Source organism: Bubalus kerabau, chromosome 3, assembly GCF_029407905.1.
Source record: "Bubalus kerabau isolate K-KA32 ecotype Philippines breed swamp buffalo chromosome 3, PCC_UOA_SB_1v2, whole genome shotgun sequence".
Classification (NCBI taxonomy): domain Eukaryota; kingdom Metazoa; phylum Chordata; class Mammalia; order Artiodactyla; family Bovidae; genus Bubalus; species Bubalus kerabau.
Window position 1 is genome coordinate 69,622,449 of NC_073626.1, and position 13,986 is coordinate 69,636,434.

Sequence of the window (13,986 nt, forward strand, 5' to 3'; positions counted from 1 at the left end):
ATTATCTGTACCAAATGTCCTGCTCTAAAAAATAACTGGAAACATTTCCTGTTATTTAGGGAGAAAAATAAAATCACTATTAATTTTTTAAATATTCTACTATGCAAAATACATTATTCTCATGCATTTTTTAAATCAGCAAAATTCATGAATGGATATGGGTAATTTTATATAATCATAACAGCAACATCAAGAAGAATAAGAATAAAATTAGTTTGTAGGCTTAACATGATATACTTAGGAGTTAAATATTTGAATAAAGATACTTTTATTCTTTATTTCTTGAATAACACAATATCAGAGGACATGAATAGTTCCTTTGGGCTTTGTATATATGAGTCATATACTTACTGGATCATGAGAAAATTTATTCAATATTTGGGAAAGTTAAGGAACAGCTGAAGTTTTCAGGTTAGTGATAGGCTAGAAAATAAACAAATTCAAATGAAAACATCAAACATACATAACAATTCAAGAAGCAGAGATGTCTGAAATGTTTTGTGAGGGGAATTCAAAGGAACATATATTTAGAATTTGACCACAATAGCTACCTGCTATAATGAAACTCTAGGCTGAGGTACATTTCTTTCTGAAAATAATTTTAAATCACATAAATCAATAGATTGTTCTCATAAGAAATTATTAAAAAATATTACAACATTTAGGAAAAGCAAAGACTCACATAAACTGGAAAGAAAATCCATGCAAATAACATACAATTTGTTGGCTTATAACCTATGAGAACATACTCTATGTAGTTTTGTTTAACATTTCAATACTATTTTTTTTTTTCCTTGCGTTTAAGGCACTTTCTCTCAATGTAATTGTAATTCTTAAGTGCCATTTCATGCTTCATTATCTCTGAGTGGGAGTTATAGTTTGCAGTTGGCCCTCAGCTTCCTTTGTGAATCATAGCTAAGTATATTTTTCTAAGCATTTGAGTGAGGTGAATAATACTTTTTCCTATATATTAATTAAGCTTTCTTATTTAACAACACTAGACTTCAAAATGAGTGGCATATTCTTGGAAACAAGATGAAAATATATAAGGTACAACATTTGGAGAATGCTTAAATCAACTTATTTGCAAAGTGAAAATGTTTTGTTTCTTCAGTTCTTGTCCCCACACTGGCACCTAATTCCCACTGCTCTTTCTACCAGGTATCCACCACGTTATTACAGCATAGCTAAAAGTAAACATTAATAAAGAATAAGAGTCCAAGTTACTGGGCTTTAGGTCTATGTATGTGTTTTTATCAGCCCCCAAAGAACTTAAATTTGGCATGAAAACTGGGAAAAACTAGGATTGAATTAAACTTTCCCACCAAAAGGTTATGTTGTGAATGTTCAATACCAATTCCATTATAATTATAATTAAGCTTTCCTTCTCATTCACTTCTTAGATTCAGCTTCTTTCTAGTTCTATGTGTTCACCTGGTCTGGAACGTTCTCTTTCATTTTTTTCCCCCTGTATCTAATCATTCACAATTTCTCCAAGAAATCTTTCTTGACTGAAGCCAACATTTATCATCTTTTATATCTATTGTCACTTGCTTCAGTTGAAATGTTAGTCAAGCAGTGTATTTAAGAGCTTGAGTTCTGAAGCCAAGTTCAACTCAAGTTCAAACCCTGGCATAGGTGTTTAGTAAAGCAAATTAATTGAACAAATTAATTATGAGGGCCAGCTGTGGGCCAGATGCTGCTATAGGTGCTGAGGTACAGTTGTGAGTAAGACAGATAAGAAACCTATTCCTTCCAAGCTCACACTCTAATAGTGAGAGGGTAGACATGGACAGACAGCCAAAAATAGTACAGATATAAGGTCTTCAAAGGAAGTAAGCAAATTCACATGATGCAGAGTAATGGGGTGGTGGTGGAGGGCTCCTAGTTCATTTGGGGTAGGGGTCAGGAAAAGCCCTGATGAGGGGATGACACTTGAGTTGAAATCTAAAGACTGAGAAGACGTCGGCTGTGCAAGATCAGGAGGTACAAGTACATGCCAGTCAGAGGGAAAAGCAAGTACCAGTGTCCTGAGTAGGAAAGAACATTCGATGACTAGCAAGGGCAGTGTATCCAGAATATAGAATGTAGGAGTAAGGAGCAAGAGCTGTACTTGATAAAACTGAAGACTATTAAAGGGGTTTGAGTTTTATTCTAAAACTGAGATCAAAAGAGATGACTTGGTTTAGCTGTCACACAGATTTGTAGAAAATTGAATTGAATCTAAATATTCAAAATTTATGAAATGTTCCATAAAATCTCAATATATCATGCCTGTACATACATGCACTGTACATGAATTATTAAAAAGCCATTGTGTTGACTCAAAACTTTTATCTACTCTGGTTGAATATAAATATCCTGGGTGATGATTAGAGCAGGAAAGCAGTTTCCTTTGATGCCACACCAAGCCACAGAGGCACCAGGGGAGTCCGGTTCTACTTTTTCCATATCTATAGTCTCCTTCACATGATGATGTTGACTCGACAATAGATATGAAACATAGATTTTTGAGCCTGGAACACCATGGAGATGTCAGGGTGGCTGGTACTCTAGATTTAGGCATCATAAGCATATAGATGTTTTCAAATGAGGGAATGAGATCACCTAGGGAGACGGTACACTTAAAATAGGGCCACGAAGGGAGCCCTGGGTCATGCCAACAGTGGAAAGTAAGTTTAGGTAAAGGAACAGGTGTCATCAAAAGAGACTGATTAGGATCATCAAGTGGCATAAAAACATCAGAAGAGAAAAAAACTACTTAAAAAAGGAGGACATGATAAACTGTGAGATGTAGTATAATGAAAACAGGGGCACTTCTGCTGGATTTAGCAACATGAAGGTACTTGGAGACCTTGACAAAACAAATTTGACAGAAAGGTGTAGATAAGTAGGTTGGAGTGATTGAAGGAATATGTGAGAAGTGAGGAGGTGAAGATGTGGGATGCCGTCAACTTGGAGGAGTTTTTCTGCGATGTGGCTGTGAGGCAGCACAGAGGAATAGGGCAGTGGCTAGAAGAAGATAAGGGATTCAAGGATTGTTTCAAAGGTTAATATTAGCGGATTAGTTATGCGTACTATCTAAAAGTTTTGTATCAGTTTTTCTCACCTGCCAAAGAGGTAAAAGTAACAACAAAACTTCCATTGGTTGCTGCGAGAATTATGAGGTTTTGCAAGTGAAAGACCAGCAACTATACTTGGTGCTTCATATATTCTCAGTAAATGGTCATGGTTATTATCACATAGAATTCCTTTCACTTAGCACATTTACTCAAGTCACTTTCCCTTTTCCCTCTTCACTGCCCTATGTTTAAGGAGTCATCTTTATGTGATATGCAATGGACGGAGAGTTTGGGGAAGAGATTAAACAGTAAATTGCTACTAGAATTAAATAATTCAATGATGTATACTAAACTCTGTTCTGCATTATGGTTATTTATGTCATAAATAACCATATTTATGGTTATGTCACAATATTTATGTCATATAAATATGACACAGTCCAGTCCTTTTCCTTTATTAGTGTTTGCAGGGGTCAGAAGTCCTCAAGACTAGCCTCATTTCTCACACTAATGGGAACTTCAGGGTCCCCAAGACCTTTCTCAAGTTGAATAATTTACTAGCAGAATTCCTTGAACTCAGGTAGGAGTGAAACTCATGTTTGCAGTTTATTAATGCAATAAAACCAACGGATATTGATTAAAATCAGCAGAGGGAAGCGCTGTGTAGAACTGAGTCCAGGAGACACTAAGGCTTGGGGCGTCAGCTGTCTTTCCCCATAGAGTCAGGTACCGAATTCTCCCAGCAACAGTGTGTGAAAAATACACATGGAATACTGCCAACAAGGGAAGCTCATCTGAAACTTGGTGTCTGCAGTTTTTACTGAGGCCTGGTCATCAGCCATGTAGCTAAGCTTAGTCTCCATTCCCTCCAGAGGTTAAGCTGAAACCATGTGGCCCAAGGCCCCTCATCATACATTGAACTGTTAGCATAGATTATCAGGTTTGGCCCAAGGCCCCAAGTAAATAAAAATACTCTATAATCAAGCAAGATATTCCAAGGGTTTAGAGGCTACTTCCCAGGAGCCAAAGGCAAAGGCCAAACTTCTCTTACTCACAGTTTATAAACTAATTGAGGAGATAAAAAATAAAGCCATAACATTTAAATAACCAAATTATGATTTAACTTCATAGTTCAAGTCAATAAAGAGTGTCATAATGCTAAGACAAGTTTACATAATCAATAGTTTGTTCAAATAGTGCTTACTATTTGGGCTTCCCCCATGGCTCAGCAGTAAAGAATCTGCCTGCAATTCAGGAGACTTGCAGGAGATGTCGGTTCTATCCCTGGGTCAGGAAGATCCCCTGGAGAAGGAAATGGCAACACACTCCAGTATTCTAGCCTGGGAAATCCCATGGACAGAAGAACCTGGTCGGCTTCAGTCCACAGAGTGCAAAGAGTCAGACACAACTGACTAAACCACAACTACATAGTTATTCCGAGAGAATATCTGAAACATTTGACTTTGAGGTGAGTGACAAGAGAAAGTTTTATAAAAAGAGTCCTGATACTGAGCAGGGCCCCATGGGACTCCTGGGCACAAAGACTTTCTGTGTCCCCCATTTCTTTGAATACAGGAAACAACCTTCCTTCAGCCTCCATGACCTTCCCTGAGTCCCAGTGGGCAGATTCAAGCACTTGCTAATTAGGGAAAGGAGGGGATGCAAGACCAGGGAGAAACAGACAAAAGCAGCCCTGGGGCAAGGTCCTACAGACAGTGTCTTTGAGCTATTTTGCAGATACTGAAACCCCTGCAGGTAGGAGAATTGTAATGCTGTCCACAAGCATGCAGACCCCGGACCATTTGAACCTGAAGGTTGATAATGCAGACTCCTACTTACCTCACCGCAAACTCATCAGAAGAATGAAAGCCTGTCACTGTCTTGATCCTTGTCACCTACCCCTGACCACCAGTCCTGCCTATAAAAATCTCTTCCTATTGCCCAGGAAAGGCGGCACAGCTCCTGAAGCATGAGTCTGCCTGGTTCCTTCTTTGCCCGGCAAAGAAATAAAGCCACTAGTTCTTTCTCCTGTATAACTCTGTCTCTGTGTTTGTGTTTGGCATCAGTGCACAGAGAGCCAAGATTTTGGTATCAGTCCTGTTTAAACTGGACCTTGAGGGATAACTTCAATTTGGACTATGAAAGAAAAGGAAGGGTGAATCAGTTCAGTTCAGCCGCTCAGTCGTGTCTGATTCTTGGCAACCCCATGAATCACAGCACTCCAGGCCTCCCTGTCCATCACCAACTCCCGGAGTTCACTCAGACTCACATCCATCAAGTCGGTGATGCCATCCAGCCATCTCATCCTCTGTTGTCCCCTTCTCCTCCTGCCCCCAATCCCTCCCAGCATCAGAGTCTTTTCCAATGAGTCAACTCTTCGCATAAGGTGGCCAAAGTACTGGAGTTTCAGTTTTAGCATCATTCCTTCCAAAGAACACCCAGGACCGATCTCCTTTAGAATGGACTGGTTGGATCTCCTTGCAGTCCAAGGGACTCTCAAGAGTCTTCTCCAACACCACAATTCAAAAGCATCAATTCTTAGGCACTCAGCCTTCTTCAAAGTCCAACTCTCAGATCCATACATGACCACTGGAAAAACCATAGCCTTGACTAGACGGACCTTTGTTGGCAAAGTAATGTCTCTGCTTTTCAATATACTATCTAGGTTGGTCATAACTTTCCTTCCAAGGAGTAAGCGTCTTTTCATTTCATAGCTAATATCACCATCTGCAGTGATTTTAGAGCCCAAAAAATAAAGTCTGATGCTGTTTCCACTGTTTCCCCATCTATTTCCCATGAAGTGATGGGACCAGATGCCATCTTCGTTTTCTGAATGTTGAGTTTTAAGCCAACTTTTTCACTCTCCTCTTTCACCTTCATCAAGAGTCTTTTTAGTTGCTCTTCACTTTCTGCCATAAGGGCGGTGTCATCTGCATATCTGAGGTTATTGAGATTTCTCCCGGCAATCTTGATTCCAGCTTGTGCTTCTTCCAGCCCAGCATTTCTCATGATGTACTCTGCATAGAAGTTAAATACGCAGGGTGACAATATACAGCCTTGACATGCTCCTTTTCCTATTTGGAACCAGTTTGTTGTTCCATGTCCAGTTCTAACTGTTGCTTCCTGACCTGCATATAGGTTTCTCAAGAGGCAGGTCAGGTGGTATGATACTCCTATCTCTTTCAGAATTTTCCACAGTTTATTGTGATCCACACAGTCAAAGGCTTTGGCATAGTCAATAAAGCAGAAATAAATGTTTTTTTGGAACTCTCTTGCTTTTTCCATGATCCAGTGGATGTTGGCAATTTGATCTCTGGTTCCTCTGCCTTTTCTAAAACCAGCTTGAACATCTGGAATTTCACGGTTCACGTATTGCTGAAGCCTGGCTTGGAGAATTTTGAGCATTATTTTACTAGCATGTGAGATAAGTGCAATTGTGCAGTAGTTTGAGCATTCTTTGGCATTGCCTTTCTTTGGGATTGGAATGAAAACTGACCTTTTCCAGTCCTGTGGCCACTGCTGAGTTTTCCAAATTTGCTGGCATATTGAGTGCAGCACTTTCATAGCATCATCTTTCAGGATTTGAAATAGCTCAACTGGAATTCCATCACCTGCACTAGCTTTGTTCATAATGATGCTTTCTAAGGCCCACTTGACTTCATATTCCAGGATGTCTGGCTCTAAGTGAGTGATCACACCATTGTGATTATCTTGGTCATGAAGATCTTTTTTGTGCAGTTCTTCTGTGTATTCTTGCCACCTCTTCTTAATATCTTCTGCTTCTGTTAGGTCCATACCATTTCTGTCCTTTATCGAGCCCATTTTTGCATGAAGTGTTCCCTTGGTATCTCTAATTTTCTTGAAGAGGTCTCTAGTCTTTCCCATTCTGTTGTTTTCCTCTATTTCTTTGCATTGATCACTGAGGAAGGCTTTCTTACCTCTCCTTGCTCTTCTTTGGAACTCTGCATTCAGATGCTTATATCTTTCCTTTTCTCCTTTGCTTTTTGCTTCTCTTCTTTTCAGGAGGGTGAATAGAGGAAAGCAAAACATGGAGGCTGCTTTCTGAGACGAAGATAAGCATAAGGGAATAAAGTGAAGTAAGACTGGAACAGTAGTATACTATCTTTCTAGGGCTACTGTAAGAAATTACCTCAAACTAGGTAGCTTAAATGGCTTCCCTTGTAGCAATTTGCTTGCAATGCGGGACACCTGGGTTCAATCCCTGGGTCAGGAAGATTCCCTGGAGAAGGGAATGACCACCCACTCTAGTATTCTTGCTGGAGAATTTCATGGACAGAGGAGCCTGATGGGTTACAGTCCATGGGGTCACAAAGAGTCGGACATGACTGAGCAACTAACACACAAGTAGCTTAAAACAACAGAAATTTACTCTCTCACAGTTCTAGAATCCAGAAGTCCAAAGTCAAGAAGTCAGGAGTCAGGAATAAAATCGAGGAGCTCCTGGTAGTGACTCTGATGGAGAAGCCATCCCATGTCTCTTCCTAGTTTCAGGGAGTGCCAGCAGGTTTTGACATTCTTTTTCTTGTAGATGCATCACTGATATATCTATCCCATCATCACATGTGCTTCTCCTTTTATGGGTTCATCTCATCGATGTGTTTCTATTTTCTTTTCTTATAAGGACATTAGTCATTGGATTGGAGTCCATTTTGATATGGTATCATTTGTGACCTCATTTTAACTAGCTAAATCTGCAAATACCTTACTTCCAAATAAAGTCTCAATCTGAGGTTCTATGCCAACAGGAATTTGGGAGGAAACAATTCTATCCAGTATAGATAGCCTGGAAAAAAATATTGTGTAAAGCACTTTGTGGCTTACAAAAAAATGTTACAAAGGCATGAGCAATACTTGAATATTTTTTAAACACAATTCACTTAGCAAGGTCTTTCACACTTTTTAAATTTCTTTTTCCCAAACACTAGAATACTTCTTTCACTGCCAAATACAATAGCCCTCAAGAGTAGAATATGGGTGTGGTAGAAGTGGAGTAAGGGTGTCCTCTATCTGATTTCAGAGACTTGAACAATTTGGTTAAAGCAGGGGCAGCTACAGTCCATGGGGCACCATCCTTGGCTAGGAAGTGTAGGTGCCAAATCTTTAAGAGAAGGAGAACAGGGGTGATGTGGAGAGGGCATGTGAAAAGCTTCATCTATACTATCTGAATGTTTTATTATTTTATTTTCATTGATAAAAACAGCTTTTCTCAAAGTTTGGCTTGCTGAATTACTGCATCATAAGCATCTGTGGTCTTTGTTAAAAGGGTAAACTCCTGGATCCTATTTCAGACCTACTGAATGAGAATGTCTGTGGGGAATTCCTGCATTTCCCCACCCCAACCCCCCCCTCCCCCACCGCTGCACAGACATTCTGGACAATCTCTCTAAGTGGTTCTTAAACATAGTAACATTTAAGAACCCACTTTTTCTATGATGCAATGGTTGTTGGCAATTTGGTCTCTGGTTCTTCTGCCTTTTCTAAACCCAGCTTATACATCTGGAATTTCTCAGTTAATGTACTGTTGAAGCCTATTTTAAAGGATAGCATTTCCTTACTAGCATGTGAAATGAATGCAATTGCATGGTAGTTAGAACATTCTTTGGTGTTGCCTTTCTTTGGGATTGGAATGAAAATTGACCTTTTCCTTTCTGGTGACCAGTGATGAGTTTTTTAAATTTGCTGGCATGTTGAGTGCAACACTTTAACAGCATCATCTTTTAGGATTTGAAATAGCTCAGGTGGAATTCCATCATCTCCACTAGCTTTGTTCGTAGTAATGCTTCATAAGGTCCACTTGACTTTACTCTGCAGGATGTCTGGTTCTAGGTGTGTGACCAGGCCTTTGTGGTTATCCAGCTCATTAAGACGTTTTTTTTGTATAGTTTTTCTGTGTATTCTTGCCACCTCTTCTTAATTTTTTCTGCTTCTGTTAGGTCCATACCATTTCTGTGCCCATCTTTGCATGAAGTGTTGCCTTGGTATCTCTAATTTTCTTGAAGAGATCTCTAGTCTTTTCATTCTATTGTTTTTCTCTATTTCTTTGTGTTTTTCACTTAAGAAGGCTTTCTTATTGTCTCCTTGATATTCTCTGGAACTTGGATTAAGTTGAGTATAACTTTCCCTTTCTCCTTTACTTTTCATTTTTCTTTTCTCAGCTATTTTTAAGGCCTCCTCAGACAAACAGGAGAAGGAAATGGCAACCCACTCCAGTACTCTTGCCTGGAAAATCCCATGGACGGAGGGGCCTGGTGGGCTGCAGCCCATGGGGTCGCTAGGAGTCGGACATGACTGAGCGACTTCACTTTATTTTTTCACTTTCATGCATTGGAGAAGGAAATGGCAACCCACTCCAGTGTTCTTGCCTGGAGAATCCCAGGGACGAGGGAGCCAGGTGGGCTGCCATCTATGGGGTCGCAGAGAGTCGGACACGACTGAAGCTACTTAGCAGCAGCAGCAGACAAACACTTTGCCTTCTTGCATTTCTTGGGGATGATTTTGGTCACCACCTCCTGTACAATGTTATGAACCTCTGTCCATAGTTCTTCAGGCACTCTGGCTACCACATCTAATCTCCTGAATCTATTTGTGACTTCCACTGTATAATCATAAGGGATTTGATTTAGGTTATACTTGATTGGTCTAGTGGTTTTTCCTACTTTCTTCGATTTGAGCCTGAATTTTGCAAAAAGGAGCCGGTAATCTGAGCAACAGTCAGAGGCGGGTGTTGTTTTTGCTGACTGTATAGAGCTTCTCCATTTTTTGCTGCAAAGAATATAATCAATCTGATTTCAGTATTGACCATCTGGTGATGTCCCTGTGTAGAGTCACCTCTTGTGTTGTTTGAAAGGGTGCTTGCTATGACCAGTGTGCTCTCTTAGCAAAACTCTGTTATCCTTTGTTCTGCTTCATTTATACTCGAAGACCAAACTTGACTGTTATTCCAGGTGTCGCTTGACTTCCTACTTTTGTATTCCAGTCCCCTATGATGAAAATGACAGCTTTTTTGGGTGCTAGTTCTATAAGGTCTTGTAGGTCATCATAGAATTGTTCAACTTCATCTCCTTTGGCATTAGCAGTTGGGATGTAGACTTGGATTACTGTGATGTTGAATGGTTTACCTTGGAAATGAATGGAGATCATTCTGTCAGTTTTGAGATGGCACCCAAATACTGCATTTCAGACTTTTTTGTGGACTATGAGGGCTACTCCATTTTTTTTTAATGGATTCCTGCCAACAGTAGTAGATATAATAGTTATCTGAATTCACCCATTCCTGTCCATTTTAGTTCACTGCTTCCTAGAATGTCAATGTTCTCTCTTGCCATCTCCTGCTTGACCATGTCCAATTTACCTTGATTCATGGACCTAATATTCCCGGTACCTATGCGATACTGTTCTTTACAGCTTTGGGGTTTACTTCTACCACCAGACATTTTCTTCCTGGAGCTATTTCTCCACTCTTCCCCAGTAGCATATTGGACACCTACCAACCTGGGGGCTTATCTTCCAGTGTCATATATTTTTGGATTTTCATACTGTTCATGGGGTTCTTGAGGCAAGAATACTGAAGTTGTTTGCCATTCCATTCTTCAGTGGACCATGTTTTGTCAGAACTCTTCACCATGACCTGTCATCCTGAGTGGCCCTTCATGACATGGCTGATAACTTCATTGAGTTACACAAGGCTGTGTCCATGTGATCATTTCTGTTAACTTTATGTGACTGTGGTTTTTCTGTGGAAAATTCTCAAAGAGATGGCAGTACCAGACCACCTTACCTGTGTCCTGAAAAACCTGTATGAAGGTCAAGAAGCAACAGTTAGAACCGGACATGGATCAGTGGACTGGTTCAAAATTTGAACAGGAGTAAAACAAGGCTGTATACTGTCATCCTATTAATTTAACCTATATGCAAAATACGTCATGTGAAATGCCAGGCTGGATGAATCACAAACTGGAATCAATATTTCCAGGAGAAATACCAATAACCTCAGACATGCAGATGATACCACTCTAATGGCAGAAAGTGAAGAGGAACCAAAGAGTCTCTTGATGAAGGTGAAAGCAGACAGTGAAAAAGCTGGCTTAAACTCAACATTCAAAAAACTAAGATTGTGGCATCAGGTCCCATAACTTCTTGACTATAGAAACAGTGACAGACTTCATTTTCTTGGGTTCCAAAATCACTGTGGATATTAACTGCAGCCATGAAATTAAAAGACATTTGCCCCTTGGAAGAAGAGCTATGACAAACCTAGACAGTGGTACTAAAAAACAGACACATAACTTTGCCAACAAAGGTCTATTTAGACACAGCTATGGTTTTTCCAGTAGTCATGTATGGATATGAGAGTTGGACCATACAGAAGGCTGAGCAACAAAGAATTGATGCTTTCGAACTGTGGTGCTGGAGAAGAATCTTGAGAGTCCCTTAAACAACGAGATCAAACCAGTCAATCCTAAAAGAAATCAACCCTAATACTCACTGGAAGGACTGATGTTGAAACTGAAGCTTCGATATTTTGGCTTCAATACTTCGGCTTTAATACTTCAATACCAGGTGTGAAGAGCTGACTCATTGGAAAAGACCCTGATGCTGGGAAAGATTGAGGGTAAAAGGAGAAGGGGACACCAGAGGATGAGATGGTTGGATGGCATCACTGATTCAATGGACATGAGTTGGAACAAACTCTGGGAAATAGTGAAGGACAGGGAAGCCTGGCATGCTGCAATTCATGGGGTCACCAAGAGTTGGACATGACTTTGGAATGAACAAAAACAACAAAGAACCCATTATATTACAGTTTGGTTTGGATTTAAGGTGCACAAAATTTTAGGAAGATTAAAGGCATACTATTTCATGAATCAGTTTTATTAGCACAATGAAGATTATGATTTTGGAGTGTGTGAGTTCCTTAGCTCCAAATTATTGGAGTCCAAGTCAAGCCCTGGCAGAATCCCATGTGAGGCTGAATGTAGGCAGAGAATCTCTAGTTGTCTGGACAGAGGAGAACTAGGATGTGCAATGAGAAAAAAAAGAACTAGAAATGCCAAAGGAAACCTCTGCCTAAACAACAGCTTTATATAAAGGAAGATATGTGCCTGAGAAGGAATCACTTTTCCTCTGTATATTAATTAGGCTTCTGTGGGCTAACAATTTTGCATTTTAGAAGAATTTGGACTATATATATATATATTTTTTTTTAATGTATTTCAAATATATATATCCTGGATGGCTCAGATAATAAATAATCTGCCTGCAATTCAGGAGACCCAGGTTCAATTCCTGTGTTGGGAAGATCCACTGGAGAAGGGAATGCAACCCACTCCAACATTCTTGCCTGGAGAATCCTATGGACAGAGGACCCTGGTGGACTTTAGTCCATGGGGTCACACAGAGTTGAATACGACTGAGTGACTAACACACACAGACAGACACCCACACCCACACCCCACACCCCACACACATAAACATACTCCTCAAAATCTAATATTGAACTGTGAAGAAAGAGCACAGCATTCATGTTGTTTGCACCAACCTATAATACCTTTGCTAAGAGAAATTCCAGAACAAATTTGTAGTCCTTTTGAGAAAGTGTAACTTACTTGAAGCTACTTAGGATTTTTAAAATAATGAAAATATTTTTTTGAATCAATATTTGAAATTCATTATTTGAAGAAGATGTTGGTGTTGCTTTCAGGTTCATGGTAAGAGTGGTTTCCTTAGGTTGGAGGTAGAATTACTGTCATTTTCAGAATATTGGTGGCCAATGGAGAGAAAGACTGGAGTATTTGAACTTCAGGAAGTTTTAGAAAATCCCAAAGAATTATCTTCCTGAGTCTCAGGAAGAATAATGATAACTGACTTGGAAAGATTACATGGATTTTTTTAAGATAATATATTCAGTTTCATAATTTGTTAGATAATTGATCAAGTTCTGGAACTGCAGTGAATTTTTTTCCCTATTCAATTGAATTTATATGCCATTCTACTAGGAGAATTGAGTGCAAAACAAATAAGAAAGGCAACTTTGAAGAGTCTCATCTTCATCATAAATTTATTACACTTACCTAAAAAGAACGTCTAACTCAACCAAGGATTTCAAAGACTTTTTGCTTCTCAGGGCAAAGAAAAGAGAAAAACTTGGTATGTATAGTGTTTTACTTATTAGAGAACTTATTATATTAACATTTGATTAGTCTTAATTTCTAATTTCTACCCTAGGGTAAAAAAAAGGTAAACTAAGACTGTATTTAAAAGACAGTACGTTTATTACTATCATAATCAATACTTCTTCAGCATTATAAAGTTCATCAGTAAAACTATCAATGTTTCTTCTTCACATTTTATGATTCCTTTTCATTCTGCTTTTGAACATTAACATGCCAAGAAAACTGAAGTTTTCACTAATGAAATCTGGTCAAGTAGAATCAGCACCAGATGAAGAGTTTACATACACAATGAGGGCTTCACTTTCATAGGAAAGTAACACATGCAGAAAAGCCCGAAAGTTGTGGAGTCACTAGGATGAAGGGTGGGTTCAAATTCTGAATCCTCCACTTGCCTGGGGGAATGACCCTGGGCAAATAACTTCTCTAAGCTTCAGAGGAGATACCCCTCATCCAAGGTAAGGAGCAGCCGCTGTGCTTTGCTGGAGCAGCTGTGAAGAGATACCCCATGTCCAAGAAAGAAAACCCAAGTAAGACAGTAGGTGTTGCGAGATGGCATCAGAAGGCAGACACACTGAAACCATAATAACAGAAAACTAGCCAATCTGATCACACAGCCCACTGCTGCTGCTGCTACTGCTGCTAAATCGCTTCAGTCACGTCCGACTCTGTGCGACCCCATAGACGGCAGCCCACCAGGCTCCCCTGTACTTGGGAATCTCCAGGCAAGAACA